The sequence below is a fragment of the Suricata suricatta genome, chromosome 6 (genome assembly GCF_006229205.1).
Source record: "Suricata suricatta isolate VVHF042 chromosome 6, meerkat_22Aug2017_6uvM2_HiC, whole genome shotgun sequence".
Classification (NCBI taxonomy): Eukaryota; Metazoa; Chordata; class Mammalia; order Carnivora; family Herpestidae; genus Suricata; species Suricata suricatta.
Genome location: NC_043705.1, coordinates 89,060,109 through 89,073,840, shown reverse-complemented (window position 1 = coordinate 89,073,840; position 13,732 = coordinate 89,060,109).

Genomic DNA, 13,732 nt, shown 5'->3' with positions numbered 1-13,732 from the left:
GAAAAAACGTGAAGACCCCATTCTAGACCAATCCATGCATCTGTACAGTCTGCACCCGCACACTGACGGCACAGTCTCAGTCTAGAAACAGGCTTGCTTGCCTGTCTTCTGCCGCTGGGAGCCCAGAGGTGCCACAGCATAGGCCCTTTCAGGTGCCCCAAGAGGTAGCCCTTGGGGAGCTCACAGCTGAATGATGCGAACAGGTGGATTATAACAGAGCAAGAGAAGAGCGTGTAGATGGAGACCCAGACGTCTTGGATGCACAGAGGACGAGGGGATGAACTGGGTAAGGACGAGGAGTCAGGATACTCTGACAATCTGGATGGAGGTTTGACTGCAAAACAGGGAAGGGCAGCCCAGGCCAAAGGAACAGCAGTGCAAAGGCAGAGAGGAATAAACACCCAGGAAGGTGTGGCAGGAGCTAGGAAACGTGAGGCGGAGCAGTGGGAGGGGCAGGTGGGAGGAGAGAAGTGAGACAGTCAAGGCTGTGGCTTTCGAAGGCTCCCACTTGTGCATGGCCCTCCTGCACTGCACACGTGCATCTGTGTTTAAACGCACCCTGATCTCCACGTGTGTGGACAGTCACACTCCAACGCTCAGCCAAGCTCACACACCAGCACTAACCTAGCACAAGGTCATGCCTCCCCTCCTCCCTCCTTGCTTCTTGCTATCTGAGTGCCCACTCTATACTGGGTTCCTTGGAGATAAAGCAATGAATCAGGATAAAGCAGGGTCTCTGCCTCTGCAAGTATTATTGAGGGGGACAGACCATTAACATCGACCACACACTGTGACAAGTGACACAATGGACAAGCATAGTACAAAAGGGGAGTTAGAGAAGGCTTCTTGGAGGAAGAGTCATGGAAGCTGAGACCTGAAGAATGAGAACGCATTGGCAGGAATAGAAGGGGGTGGGAGGAGTAAGCATCCTAGGTAGAAGAAGAAGCAGAAGGCACAAAAACCTGGCTGGAGAGAGTCTAGCTGGCAGAAAAATACAGAAAGGGGCCAGGAGAGGACTTATGATTTCAATATAGGAATAGCAACTTGGTCGGCAAAAACCCAGGAAACTACAAGACTTGCCTTGGGTTTCTGTTTTGTTGGAGAGGCTGCGGCCCCAAGCTGATGGACACCGATGATTATGGTGGGTACCTTGCCTTCTGCAAGTACCCTCGGGGGCTCTAAAGAGTCAGGTGTCTTTCTGTTCCTCATAGACATCACCCTGTAGTTTTAACAGCCATTGAGCATCACGGTCTGCATCAGTGGCTCCCAATAAAGGTGACTCTGTCTCCCAGGACACTTGGTTGTGTGCAGAGACACTTGATTGTCACAACCAGGGCTCTGTTACTGGCATCTAGTGGGTACCTAGAGCCTGGGTGTGCTGCGGAATAAACATCTTACAATGTACAGGACAGGGCCCCCATGACAAAGAATTATCTGGCTCCAAACGTCAATTGTGCTGAAGTTGAGAAAACCTGGCCTAGATTCTTTCTTGCTGGAGGGTGGCAAGATAATGAGTTTCTAATTCTTTCATCTCTGCTGTGTTTATTAACTAGGATTTTTGTAGGAACTAAGAACTTTCCTCCATCAACTGATCAGTTACCCCAAGAGCCAGTTCATTCAAAAATTCATACAGGTGCTTGATTTCTGATTCTTTCTCTGTATTTACCACTTTTCAGAATAATTAGTTAACTGGCATCCTCCAAAGATAACCAATGCCTTCTTTAGTATCACCATGGGAATGATTAAAAGCTAATTTAGGGGATGCTTGGGTGGCTCAGTCAGTAAAGCATCTGACACTTTTTTAAATTTAATTTTTAAGTTTATTTTTGAGAGAGAGAGAGAGAACGTGCTTGTGAGCAGGGAGGGGCAGAGAGAGAGAGACAGAGGACCTGGAGCAGACTCTGTGCTGACAGCAGACAGCCGGATGCCGTGGGGCTCCAACTCAGGAGCCTGGAGATCATGACCTGAGCTGAAGTCCTATGCTTAGCCGACAGAGCCAGCCAGACGCCCCAAGTATCTGACTCTTGATTTCAAGTCAGGTCATGATCTCACTGTTTGTGAGTTCAAGCCCTGCATCAGGCTCTGTGCTGATTCCCTCTCTCTCTCTCTTTCTCTCTCTCTTTCTCTCTGCCTCTCCCCCTCTTGTGCTCTCTCTCTCTCAAAATAAATAAATAAACATTAAAAAAGTACTTTTAATATCTTTCGATCTATAGCAATCATCATTATTCTTTTTGAAGGTCAAGTTATTCCACCTTTGGCCAGCGAGGGCTCCTTCTGGTGGCTCTTGTGTTCTTTCATCATTGCCCTAGCATTCTGATGGCTTCTTTGCTTCCTGGTGTGACAAGATGTCCCCAGTTCGTCTTGTACATGTTCCACCCCCCCACCCAGGGATCAGCTACTTCTCTCAGAGCCTGGGTTCATTTTAGTGGAGACACTCAGGGCTTACTGAGAGTGAAACGAAATGGTTCCCATGAAGCCGTTAGCAAAGTGCCCAGGACATAGTGGGTGCTCATCGAATGCCATGGTTTTGAAGACAGATTCTCTGCCAAGTTGCTTCAACTCTTTTCCTCCCCCCAACCTTCAGTACATTCCAGCACTTGCTTTCAGTACCTCCAGACAGTCTGGGGTGGGGCCTGAGCGTAATGAGGGTTCAGGTTACCAAGGGGAGGTTTGCAAGTCCTGGCTTTGTTGGGCCAAGGGACCTGACAGCCAAGAGAGCACGCCCATTAAAAGCCAGGGGAAAGGAAGAAGAGAGGAGCAATTAGCTAATTCAGGAGTCAAGGCTTTGCTTTTGTTTTCACTGTCAATTTTAATCCTGTCATAACCTTTGACCTAAGCGTTGGGGCAATTAGTGCCTGCTAATGAAGTGGTGGTGGGTTTGAACTTCGGCTTTCCTCCCCAGGCTGAGTCAATACTTTGTATTCTAGCACAGTAATTGAGGTAAAAGGGTTTATTTAAGCTAACAAATGATTATTTCCCACAATAGAATCCCCATCCCAGTTAGAGATTTGGCTCTTCAGGCATCCTCTGTTTTGTCTGCTGCCAAAGCCTATATTTTATTGACTGCTTTGCCCTCTTCTCTCGTTCCTCCTTGCTTCTCTCTCCCTCTTCCTACCCCTCCTCTTTGCCCTCACAATTGGATTCAGGAAATTCAGGTGGGCCAGGCCCTTAGATCCCAGTACAATTCTGAACCAACCCTGAAGGATCTCACAGCCTACTGACAAAGACATATAAACATATACATCACGAAATCATACTGCAGTATGATGAAGCAAAGTAATTCAACAAGTCTAAATGAAGCAGCTGGATGCCGTGGAGTGGTCTTTGTGCAGAAGAGGCTGGAGAGGGAGAAAAGACCGGAAACATTTGAACCATTTAGATGAAGGCTTCCATAGACCAATGAGGGTTTTTATCCAAGTGACCTGAAAGGTGGTTATTTAGAAGACTGTGGCAGACTTCTCACTATAGAATGCAGATTTGGGAACCTTCCTTCCCCTGTGGGGGGCTATGTACTTCAGAGAAGCCTTGCGTCATCTTCATCCTGTTTGGGGGGGGGGGCGTCTTAATTCATCAAGGTCAATCATATGAATTTCCTTTCCTTTCCCAATTGATTGGCTTAATAAGGAGCATGTGACTATAATCTGGCCAATGAGCTATGAGGGGACGTATGGGGGAGGTGGTGGTGGGCCATGTTTCTAGGGAAGTTTCTTAACTCTTGTAAGCATTCATAATAAGGAATTCATGGTCCTTTTCTGAGCCTGGATTTTGGTGAGGATGTGGTGGCTGGAGGTGTTGTAGCCTTGTAGCCATCTTGCAACTCTGAGGGCAACTAGCTGCTGTAGTGAGGATGGAAGAGCGTGTGATGGAGGAAACTTGGATCCTAGATGCCATCGTACAGCTGCTGAGTTCAGCCACGTGGGGCCTTCTGGGAGACTTCTCATTGTCCGAGACAACAAAGTGTTCTTGTATTTAAGTCTCTTTCAGTTGGTTGCTGAAAGCTTCCAACTGATACAGAAGAGAAGGGAGAATTTGAAGAATGTGTCCTGAAGAGAGGGAATGAGCATTTCAGGAAAGGCCTATGGACAAAGGTGCCAAGAAAACAGGAAGTGTACATCGTAAATGTATGGAAGGCCTAGTTGTTGGAGGTGAGGTCCGATAGGGTTTGGGCATGTTAGGCAGCACCCCAGGTCCCCTCTCTGTCAGTGTCCCTCTGTCCCCTTCCATTCCCCCTGAGGGGATTCTCTTCATCCAGGCTCCTCTCCAAATGTACCTGAGAGGGAGATGCAGGTAGCAGTCATCTTAGCCGAGGTATAAGAGGTGTCTGAGTATTCACTTTGTGTCAGGCCCCAAGCGGGGCTGAAGTGAACAAGATAGGATCCCCACTGAACAGAGCTCTTGGCCCAGGGACAGAGATGCAGACATAAACCTATGACCCTAGACATGTGATTGGGGTCAGGGGAGAGGGTTTTAGCTGGGTCGTGGACGAGCATCATGGGTGAATAACTAACTCATAACATTCATAATAGTTATGAGTTTACTTTGATGATCAACTTCTATATATGGCAAAAATAGATGTTTTCCTTTAGCATGTATTTAAGAAAAGAAAAAGTTAATTTGAGGAAAACTAGTTGGTAATGTTATAAGTGGTGTGTGGCTATGGTAAACTTGTGCAATTCGAATGAAATAATGTGCGTGAGTGTGCATGTATGTGTGTGTGTGTGTGTGTGTGTGTGTGTGTGTATGTATTGTTTGTCTGCTTGGTCTTTTTTTCCATCATATGAGAAAAGACTTATGTGCTGGCAGGAACTACTGTTTCTGTGCTTTATGCAGTTTGTCTGCATATTCTCACCATATACTTAGTATAGTTCGTAGTATATCATAGAATATACTATATCATAGTATATTCTCACCATATACTTAGATGACCTTGCCTACTCCCACTGTATTCAATCATTCAGGCTTTCTCCAACAATCAAAAGCCCCACTCTAGTGGCAGATGCTATGAAACTTGAAGTTTGGGGGCTGTTGGCCCATTCCTTGCCCTACCAGGGACACCAACCTGGAGTGACAGAGGCAGGCAAAGAAAAGGGAAAGGAGCAGATTGAGTCGATTCTCATTACTCATGGTAGTTATGTTCTATAAATTGGCCACAAACTGAATTAGTGACCACTGAACCATTGCCCCTAGGGGAAATACAGGACAAGGTTCCTGTGAGCCCCTGGTCATGACATTTTCATTAACTCATCAATACATAACCTTGTTTTATTTGTGTTTTGGTTTAAAGACACCTTATTTAATGTACATTGTTGATCCATTAACATTACACCCATGACTATGTTGCCAGCAGCCATAACTCATGCCTGAGTGAAGGTCGTCCAACACAGGGATTTTCTCCACAAGGCACAGCCCAGCCTTCTTGCTCTTAGGATCACTACACAGCCCTTCAGAACTACGGTTTGGGGCCACTTTCAAATATGAAATCACCACCCAAAAGCACTAAAATGAGGAAAACGTGGCACTGACTAGACAACAACGAGGATAGTTGTTCACCTTTTGAGAGCTGAGATGAGAACACGGAGGGTGTCACCATGTTTGATGTAAAGCCGGGAATGTGTGTGTTGGATGACTCAAAATTTTCACCACTCTGCACATGGCCATGAATGACCATGAAAATGCTGCAAATATTGATGTGGGGGTTGCAAATACATTTTAGCAAGTAAGTGAATTCACAAATACAGAATCCATGAAAAATGAGAACTGGCTGTCAGATAGAGGGATAGGGATAGAGAAGAGACAGGGGAGGGGCAGGAAGGATGTGCTTTCAGCTCTGGTGGGGGGTTTGAGTCACTGGCTCTAGCCATTTCTCTGCCCTTCTTCTGGTTTGAATATTATATTCTTATTTGATTATATGAGATATTTCAAAGTCCTTTCTACCTCCCACCCCCTTTTGTTTTACTCTAAGATGATTCCATTGGAATTCTGTTGCTTACAACCCAAACCCTTGGCACATAGTAGGTCCTCTGTGAATGTGGTTCTTTTCCTTCATGGAATGCAGGGTTGGCTAAAGTAACCAATGAATGTATGTCCCAAGAGAGGTAGTGGTGAGGAGAAGGAAGGCTTTACAATGTGAAAAATAGCGAGCAACGTATTTCCAACCTTCCCCTTTACCCTTTGCATTAGCAGCCACTTCTTGCCATGTTCCAGTACGGATGGAAAAGTCACTGAATCACAAACTCGGTTGCAAGCTATTTTTGGTGGAGTTGTGGGGTGTGTGTGTGTGTGTGTGTGTGTGTGTAATGTACGCATTGGGATTCTTGGCCACTGCCTCTGTTTGTATCAGCTGTCAGCAAATCAGAGGCGCCATCCACGTTTGTCATAATTCATTACATTAATTAACCACGTTTGAGAACTGGGCGCAGGCCAGAGGGGATGCGGGGGAGGGAAGCCTCCACATTGTTGTGTCTGAACCTCCCAGGTCAGAATTTCCACGGTTTGATGGGCTGCCATCGCCTGCACATGTGTCCCCTGACACTTGGACCTTGATGAAATCATCATGTTTACATCTTTGAATATTCCCTGCAGATGATGCCCGTGGCAGGAAGCCAGAGGCAGAGAGCGTCCCAGAACTTGGCTCTGGAGGCCCAGCGCTGTACCCAAAAGAGTTTGGAATTACCCTGACGTCTGATACCAAACTGGGCATCCTTCTCTAGCCCATCCCTCTCTGGCCAGTTCCCTGGGCAGGCTGCCTGGCCCCAGCCTCCTGCAGGACAAATGGCGCCGGCTGTACCTCCTACTCAAGACCCAGTGGGGTGAAGCCATCTTCTCTTCATGTCCCCCATTGCAGTGAATGGTGCCACTGCCTACCCAACTGCAGTCTTGAAACGTCCAGGTACCTCTTGGCTCTCGCCACATCCAACCAGACTCCATGTCCTGTTGGTTCCCCATTGTTACCATTTCTGAGGTCCTTACACTCTTTGGTGTTACTTCACCACACCAGCCTGGGCCTCTGTTGCCTCTTGCCTGGACCATGGCGACAAGCTCACCGCTAGCCTCCTCTTTAAGTCTTTCTCTCTTCCATCTTTCCTGTGGGTTGGGGCCACAGGGACTTTTCCAAAATGTGAATAGAAGCCTGTGGGTCTCTGGTTGCTTTGCTGTTTACCTTGGGATTCTTTGCTGTGGTTTACAAGGCCCTTCCTGAGCTGGTCCTGCCACTCATCGATTCCTGTCCTTTTCTAAGCCTTATTCTTAGGCCTCTCTCTCAGTTCTTCCAATAAATTTCCTTTGCCTAAGTTAATTTCTGTTGTATGCAACCAAAGACCCTGACTCTTGAATCATAAAAGTTTCTATTTATTCCATACGTGAGACTAAGAGCAATTTTCCTTTTCAACAAAAATGTCCTATATTCTTCCTGTGTACTCAGTCACCAGGCCACCAATCAGTATTTGGCCACAGTCTTTCTGCTTAGAAACTAGGTCCTTAGTGATATCACTTAAGCTACTTGATGAAACCTTACCTAAAGCGAACACCAAAAGTCTTCTAGTATCTTCAGTCAACAGATTCTCTTTATTTTTGAATTAAATTTTCTGTGACTTTTAACTTGACACAGACATTGACTCACTAACTGTTTTGGGACAAGGACAATTCCTATTTCATCATGACCCTAATCATCTGTTAGGGCGGGCTTTCATTTGCATTATCCAAGCCTATTACCAACCAAAGGAAGATCCTTAGTTTGGTGTTGAGAGTAATTACTCTCTGCTCATTATTTACAATTTATAAAGCACTCTCATACCCATTATCTCATTTAAACCTCTCAATAATCCTGGGAAGTATGTGTAATTGGATCATTTTTATAAATGAGAAAACTGAGGTTCAGAGAGGTAACAGGCTGGCCCAACGTTGCATGGCTAGTGAGAAAGAGGGCCAGTGTTTAAATCCTGTCCTCTGCTTCAGGACTTGTATATTTTCTCATATTCATACATTTATTAATATATTCCAGAATAGAAAAAAAGATTAAATGCCTACTATGTTCAGGGATCTTGCTAGACTTTGGGAAATACATTAGCAAACAAGACAGAATCCCATTCTTTTGTAATTTTTTTAATGTTTATTTATTTTTAAGAGAGACAGAGCACGAGTGGGCGGGGGGCGGGCGGAGATAGAGAGGGAGACACAGAATCCGAAACGGGCTCCAGGCTCTGAGCTGTCAGCACAGAGCCCCATGCGAGGCTCGAACCCACGAACTGTAAGATCATGACCTGAGCAGATGCTGGCTGCTTAGCCGACTGAGCTGCCCAGGCGCTCCAACGGAATCCCATTCTTACGGAAGTTACTGACTAGCAGGAGACACAGGTGGTAGAATGATGTGTGAGGGGTGTCTTGTCATTCGAAGTCTGAAGAGCTGGTCCCCGAGCCACTGCTGCATGAGCCCCCACAGTCCCGGTCTCTGTGTCTCTCTGTGTAAGATTCAAATCCCAGGCTTGGGTGAGGTGGGAGGCAGGTTAGAACAGATACAATAGACCGTGTGCAGGGAGAGCAGGAAATTCTGCAAGAGGAAATTAGGCCTCTGTTAGGAATGGGAAACAAGAATAACAAATGTCCACTCTGATTCAGGACACTTGAGCCACTAACTGGATGCCAGGGTTTCCATCGAGAGTTACAGTCGTGGGGCTCCTGGGTAGCTCAGTCGGTTAAGCGTCCAGCATCTGGCTTTGGTTCAGGTCATGATCTCATGATTTGTGGGTTCGAGCCCCACGTCAGGCTCTGTGCTGACAGCTCAGAGCCTGGAGCCTGCTTCCGATTCTGTGTCTCCTCTGCTCATGCTGTCTCTCTCTGTCTCTCAAAAATAAATAAAAAACATTAAACAAATTTTTTTAAAAGTTAGTCACTACACTGCAGCTTTTATTAAGGGATTTCATAATTTTAGACATTAGATTTTTGTATTCTTCAGTCTTTTTTGACTTATTTTGAAACCATAGTCTATGAATGTCGCTGTCACTAAACCTTTTAAGGAGAAGGCAGATGCTGGTGAGGAAGTCCAGTGTATTTTTTCATCTTCTTCTATAGGACTGTCAATACCTACTGTCTACTCTCAACCCCACCCATGGCAGCATAATTGAGTCTGGAAGTCTTTTCCACTGAGCCCAGATAAACACCCAGAACTTTCTCTCTCTCTCTCTCTCTCTCTCTCTCTTTTTTAAAAAGTTTATTTATTTATCTATAGAGAAAGAGTGCACTTGGGAGAAGGGCAGAGAGAAGGAGAAAGAATCCCAAGCAGGCTCTGCACTGTCAACGCAGAGCCCAACTCGGGGCTCGAACTCCCGAATTGTGAGATTGTGACCTGACCTGAAACCAAGAGTTGGACATTCAACCAATGGAGACACCCAGGTGCTCCAAGACCCAGATCTCTTATTATAGTCCTCATGGCCACTACCAATCGCCCAGAGTTGGCATGTGACGTGCAACCTATTTGCCCATCTTATTTTTGGAAACTGTGGGGGCCTTGGGAAAATTCCTTCCTTTCTTTAAGTCTCGGTTTCCCCATCTGCTAAATAATGGCCTAAGTGGTCCGTAAGCTGCCTTCCTGTTCTGACAGTGTGAGAATGGTGGATCTTGAAGTCACTGGGTGGAAAGGCACCTTGAGGGTAGGAGGCTTTCAGCAGGTCCCGCCTCCCCATCCCCCTCCTCCTGAGGCCTTCAGGACCAGGGAGAAGACACAGATAAGATATTTCCCTCATTACCCATGCAGCTAACTGCTGTAGATCACCTGAGGCTCAGGATTGTGGATTCAAGGAGCAAAATGGCAAGTCGGGATCAGCATTTATGGAATGCCTACTGTATATGCCTGGCCCTGCCGTACTCTTCAGCACAACCCTTCAAATTAGTGTTTTCATTCTGATTTGTAAATAAGAAAAGTGCGTGACCCTCAGACAGTTGTCCACACACTTAACATCACCCAGGGCAGAGTTGGGATTAGAACTCACAATCCACATTGCTTCCTCAATTCCACCTGCCTCCGGCTAGCGAGGCCCTAAGGGTATGGTCTTTGGTACTTTATGGTCTTGGTACTTACTGGGATGTGCCAAGCCCTTGTGTCAAGCTCGTCCCTTCCTGTAGGGTGCCACTCTGTCTCTGCAGCCAACGCCGCTATTGCTCTCTCTGGCTTCTCCCACCCAGCCCCTGACTCTGTCCCCTTTTCCTGTCTTTCTGAGCCCCTCCCCTGGCTTCTGTGTTCTCTGTGCCTACTGGCCTGACTGGAGATGCCTCACCCAGATGTGAGAGATGGCCATGCCCTAGAACTTACATTCTCCCTTCGCTCTGTCCCAGGGCATCCTTGGCCACTGACTGGCTGGTACTGGATATAGACACCCAGTTCCCGTGTCTCGGTCCACACAACCTCAGGGATGAGGTCCGCTTTCAAGTCTCACTGAGGGATCAGACAGAGACTAGGCCTTTGCCTAGTTTGTATCCTGGCTTGGCTTCTTTCTCTCCCCGTTTTCCTTCTCCCAATCTCTCACTGAAACCAGCTCTTCAATAAATCACTTGCCCGCAGACACATAGCTTAGAGACTGCTTTGGGTAAGCTGACCTAAGAACCTTCCTTCCCTTTCTTTCTAGGAAAGGGCCCAATCATGAGAACTTCGATTTATAGGATTCATTGCAAAGCGCTTTGGGATAGATGATCTTGCAGCTCTGTGCACGCAGCTCTCTCTGCCTGAATGCCCTCTCACTGCCTGCTTCACTGAGGAACTCGCTCCAATCCTCACTTCCTCTGGGAGGCTTCTCTGCTCCATCACATAGGCTCAGTTACTTTCTCCCTTGTCTTCCCCATGGGGGCAGAGTCCTGCTAGAGGAGCACCAACCCTGGCTCCCCAATTCCCAGTCTCCCCTGCAGTTAAGTGGGGCAGTGTGACTGGGTCTAGCCAATGGAACATGGGCAAGTGAGGCACATGGTTTCTGGGTCCAGGCCATAAAACGTTCCACGCAGTCCTCCATGACGCCTCTCTCTGTCTGTTGGCTGACAGCCAGTAGAGGATTCCAGTAGAAGTCTCCAAGGAGGCCTGGATTTCATAATGATTACATGGAGCAGAAGCACTGCACCATGTGATCTCCTGTTAGGCCATTGAGAGGCTGGGGTTGTTTTTTAAAGCGGCTTACATTGAATGCCCTAATATGGCCTGCATCTTGTAATAAATCTATTGTAACAACAATCAGCCTCCATTATTATTGGCTACTTACTGTCTCACTCAATAGGCTGGAAGATCCTTGAGAGCAGGCACAAGCTTTCTCTCTACGCCCAGCGCCCAGGAAACACTCCATATTCATTTGTGCAATGAGTGCGCGAACACACGGGCAGATTCGGTGTGATAGGTCAGTCTTCAGGCTCTGGAGTTGAAGTGGCTGGGTGAGAGTCTTTGTTCTTTCTTTCGTTTCTTGCATCGCCTTTGGCAAGCTACCTACCTTTTCTGAGTTTAGCTTCCTAATCTGTAAAGTGGTGATGAACCCTTGTTATTATCATATCTATTATTGTCCCCAGTGACACTGAAATTCAGAGAGAGTATTTGACCCAGGACCACTCAGTAAGAGCAGAGATGACCTTTGCATTCTAATCTTCCTCATGCTGCTACGCTTTGAGGAGTAAGTAGAGAGCTTGTCTGTCATCTTGGGCTTTTCCCCCGGAGCGCTGGGTGACAGCCAGTATTCCCAGCAAGAGTGGTGACCTGAGCATTTTCAACACCTTCAGGTGCTAAGTTAAGGCAAAGGGCCTAAGTGACTTTCTAGGGGAAAGGCATGCAGTTGGTTAGAAGATACCGCAGAGGGGAGACATGGCTTAAAACCGGGGCCCTGGGAGGGGCTAGATTGCACCCTGGGGGTGTCCCTTGTTGCAGGGGACAGGCATCAACTTAAAAACTACAGAGCTGTGAGGCCAGCTTTGTCCACTTTCCAGGTCCTCTTTTCTCCCCCTCAACTTCTACCTCTCTTTGTCTTCCTCCTTCAGAAAAATAGCAGTTGTCAAGCTACTTTGGCGATCTCTGAGCTTGACTTTTAAGACCTGTGGTGTCTGAGGACTGGAGCCCAAAGGAGGGTTTTTAGCTCTGCAACCCAGATGGCAGGAAACACTGGGGTTTCCTGAGGGGTGGGGGACATTGGGGCACACCAGGGTTTCCCCGGGCTACATAGGAGAGGCCTAGCTGGTATCTGACCCTGGTTCCTTGGGAATCAAGGGCATGGACCCTTCTGGAGAAAGAAGGTCCGTGGAGAATGCTGGGGAATCCCACGGGATCCTGGCCTGGTTAGTGTTCAGGGCTCACAACACACAGCAGTCTTGGGGGGATACTGAAGTGTCCTGCTGGAGCCAAGTTTGGCTTGGTCTGTGGGTGACGAGCTCTGCCCCTTTTCTGGTTCCTCTCTCCCTTCTGAAACACACTGTGCTCCTGCCCACCTCTGCCATCTTCCTGGTCTGTTGTCCCCTCTCCCTTCACTCCCTGGTACCCTCCCCTCCCCTTTCCGGAGCCCCCCTTCTCTCTGAGGCCCTCGCAGCTGACCTGTTGGCCTTCTACAGTCTCAGGTGGGCTCTCACTCAGAGATTTTCTGTGGGGGCCATGTCTTGATCCGAGAAGGCTCTGAAGGTAGGGGCTGTGGCTGTTCACCTTTGAGCAAATGCATCAGGGAATGAATGAATGAGTGAATGAATGAGCCAGTGAGGAAATGAATGAACAGAAAAGTGGCTGCCTATGCTAATGAATGAGTGACTCAGTGACGGCTCCAGGGAATGAATGAACCTGCCCAAGTGGGAGTGAGTGGGTGAGCTGGGGGTTCTGAGGTGGGCCCTGGGGACAGAGACAGCAGCAGCAGTGGTGGCGGCAGAAAAGAAGGCTTCAATGGATTGGGGAAAGGAGCTGCCTTGCTAATCATCCGGGGAGGACACAGTGGGCCCCAGGGTCCCTTCCCGCATGCATAGACAGCGCTCTGTCTTCTCTCCTGGCTCCTGTGTCCCCTCAAGCTCCCATCCTTGGCCACGCTCAGAGGAGAACCTTCCTGGCCCCCGCCCTTGGGTTTTCTTGGCAGGATTCTCCTTGGAGGCTGTTTCTCTTGGATGAAGCCTCTCCCTGACCCCTCCTCCCCTCCCCAAGTCCCCATAAAATGTTCAAAGTATTTTCTTTTACTCAATAAAGCAAACAAAGGCTAGGGCAGCCTTGAGGCCTGAATCTGCAGCTCTTGGCCTTGCTCAACTGAGGCTTGCAAACCACCTTCACGCTAGAGTCCCTGGGGACCCTTCCATGTGCTCCACTTTGCAGATGGGAAAGCCAGTCTCAGAGGAAGGGAGGTCATTCTGCTAGGAGTGGCAGACCCTTGACCTTGGGCCTTCTGACTCAGATTGGGGGAAAACCATCACCCCTCACTTTGCTTCCAGTAAGTGACAGCAACAGGGAGGCCTTGCTCTGGGTCCCAGGTAGCCTCTCTGGCAAGAGTCTGCAATTCTTCTTGCAAGAGGCTACAATATAGCTTTATGTATCCTGTTCAACATGCACTGTGCACAGGCAGGGCAATGGTAGAGCCTAGGGGAGGACTTCCCCACTGCTGCGGAGGTCAGGAACCCTTGCCTGGGGCTCCACAGCACCCGTGAGACGGGTGGGTGTGCAGGGCAGGCAGATCCACAGAGATGAACAGGAATGGAGTGAGCACACCCTCCATTCATTACAATAGCCCCCTGAGTCGGGTCCTTTTATCCC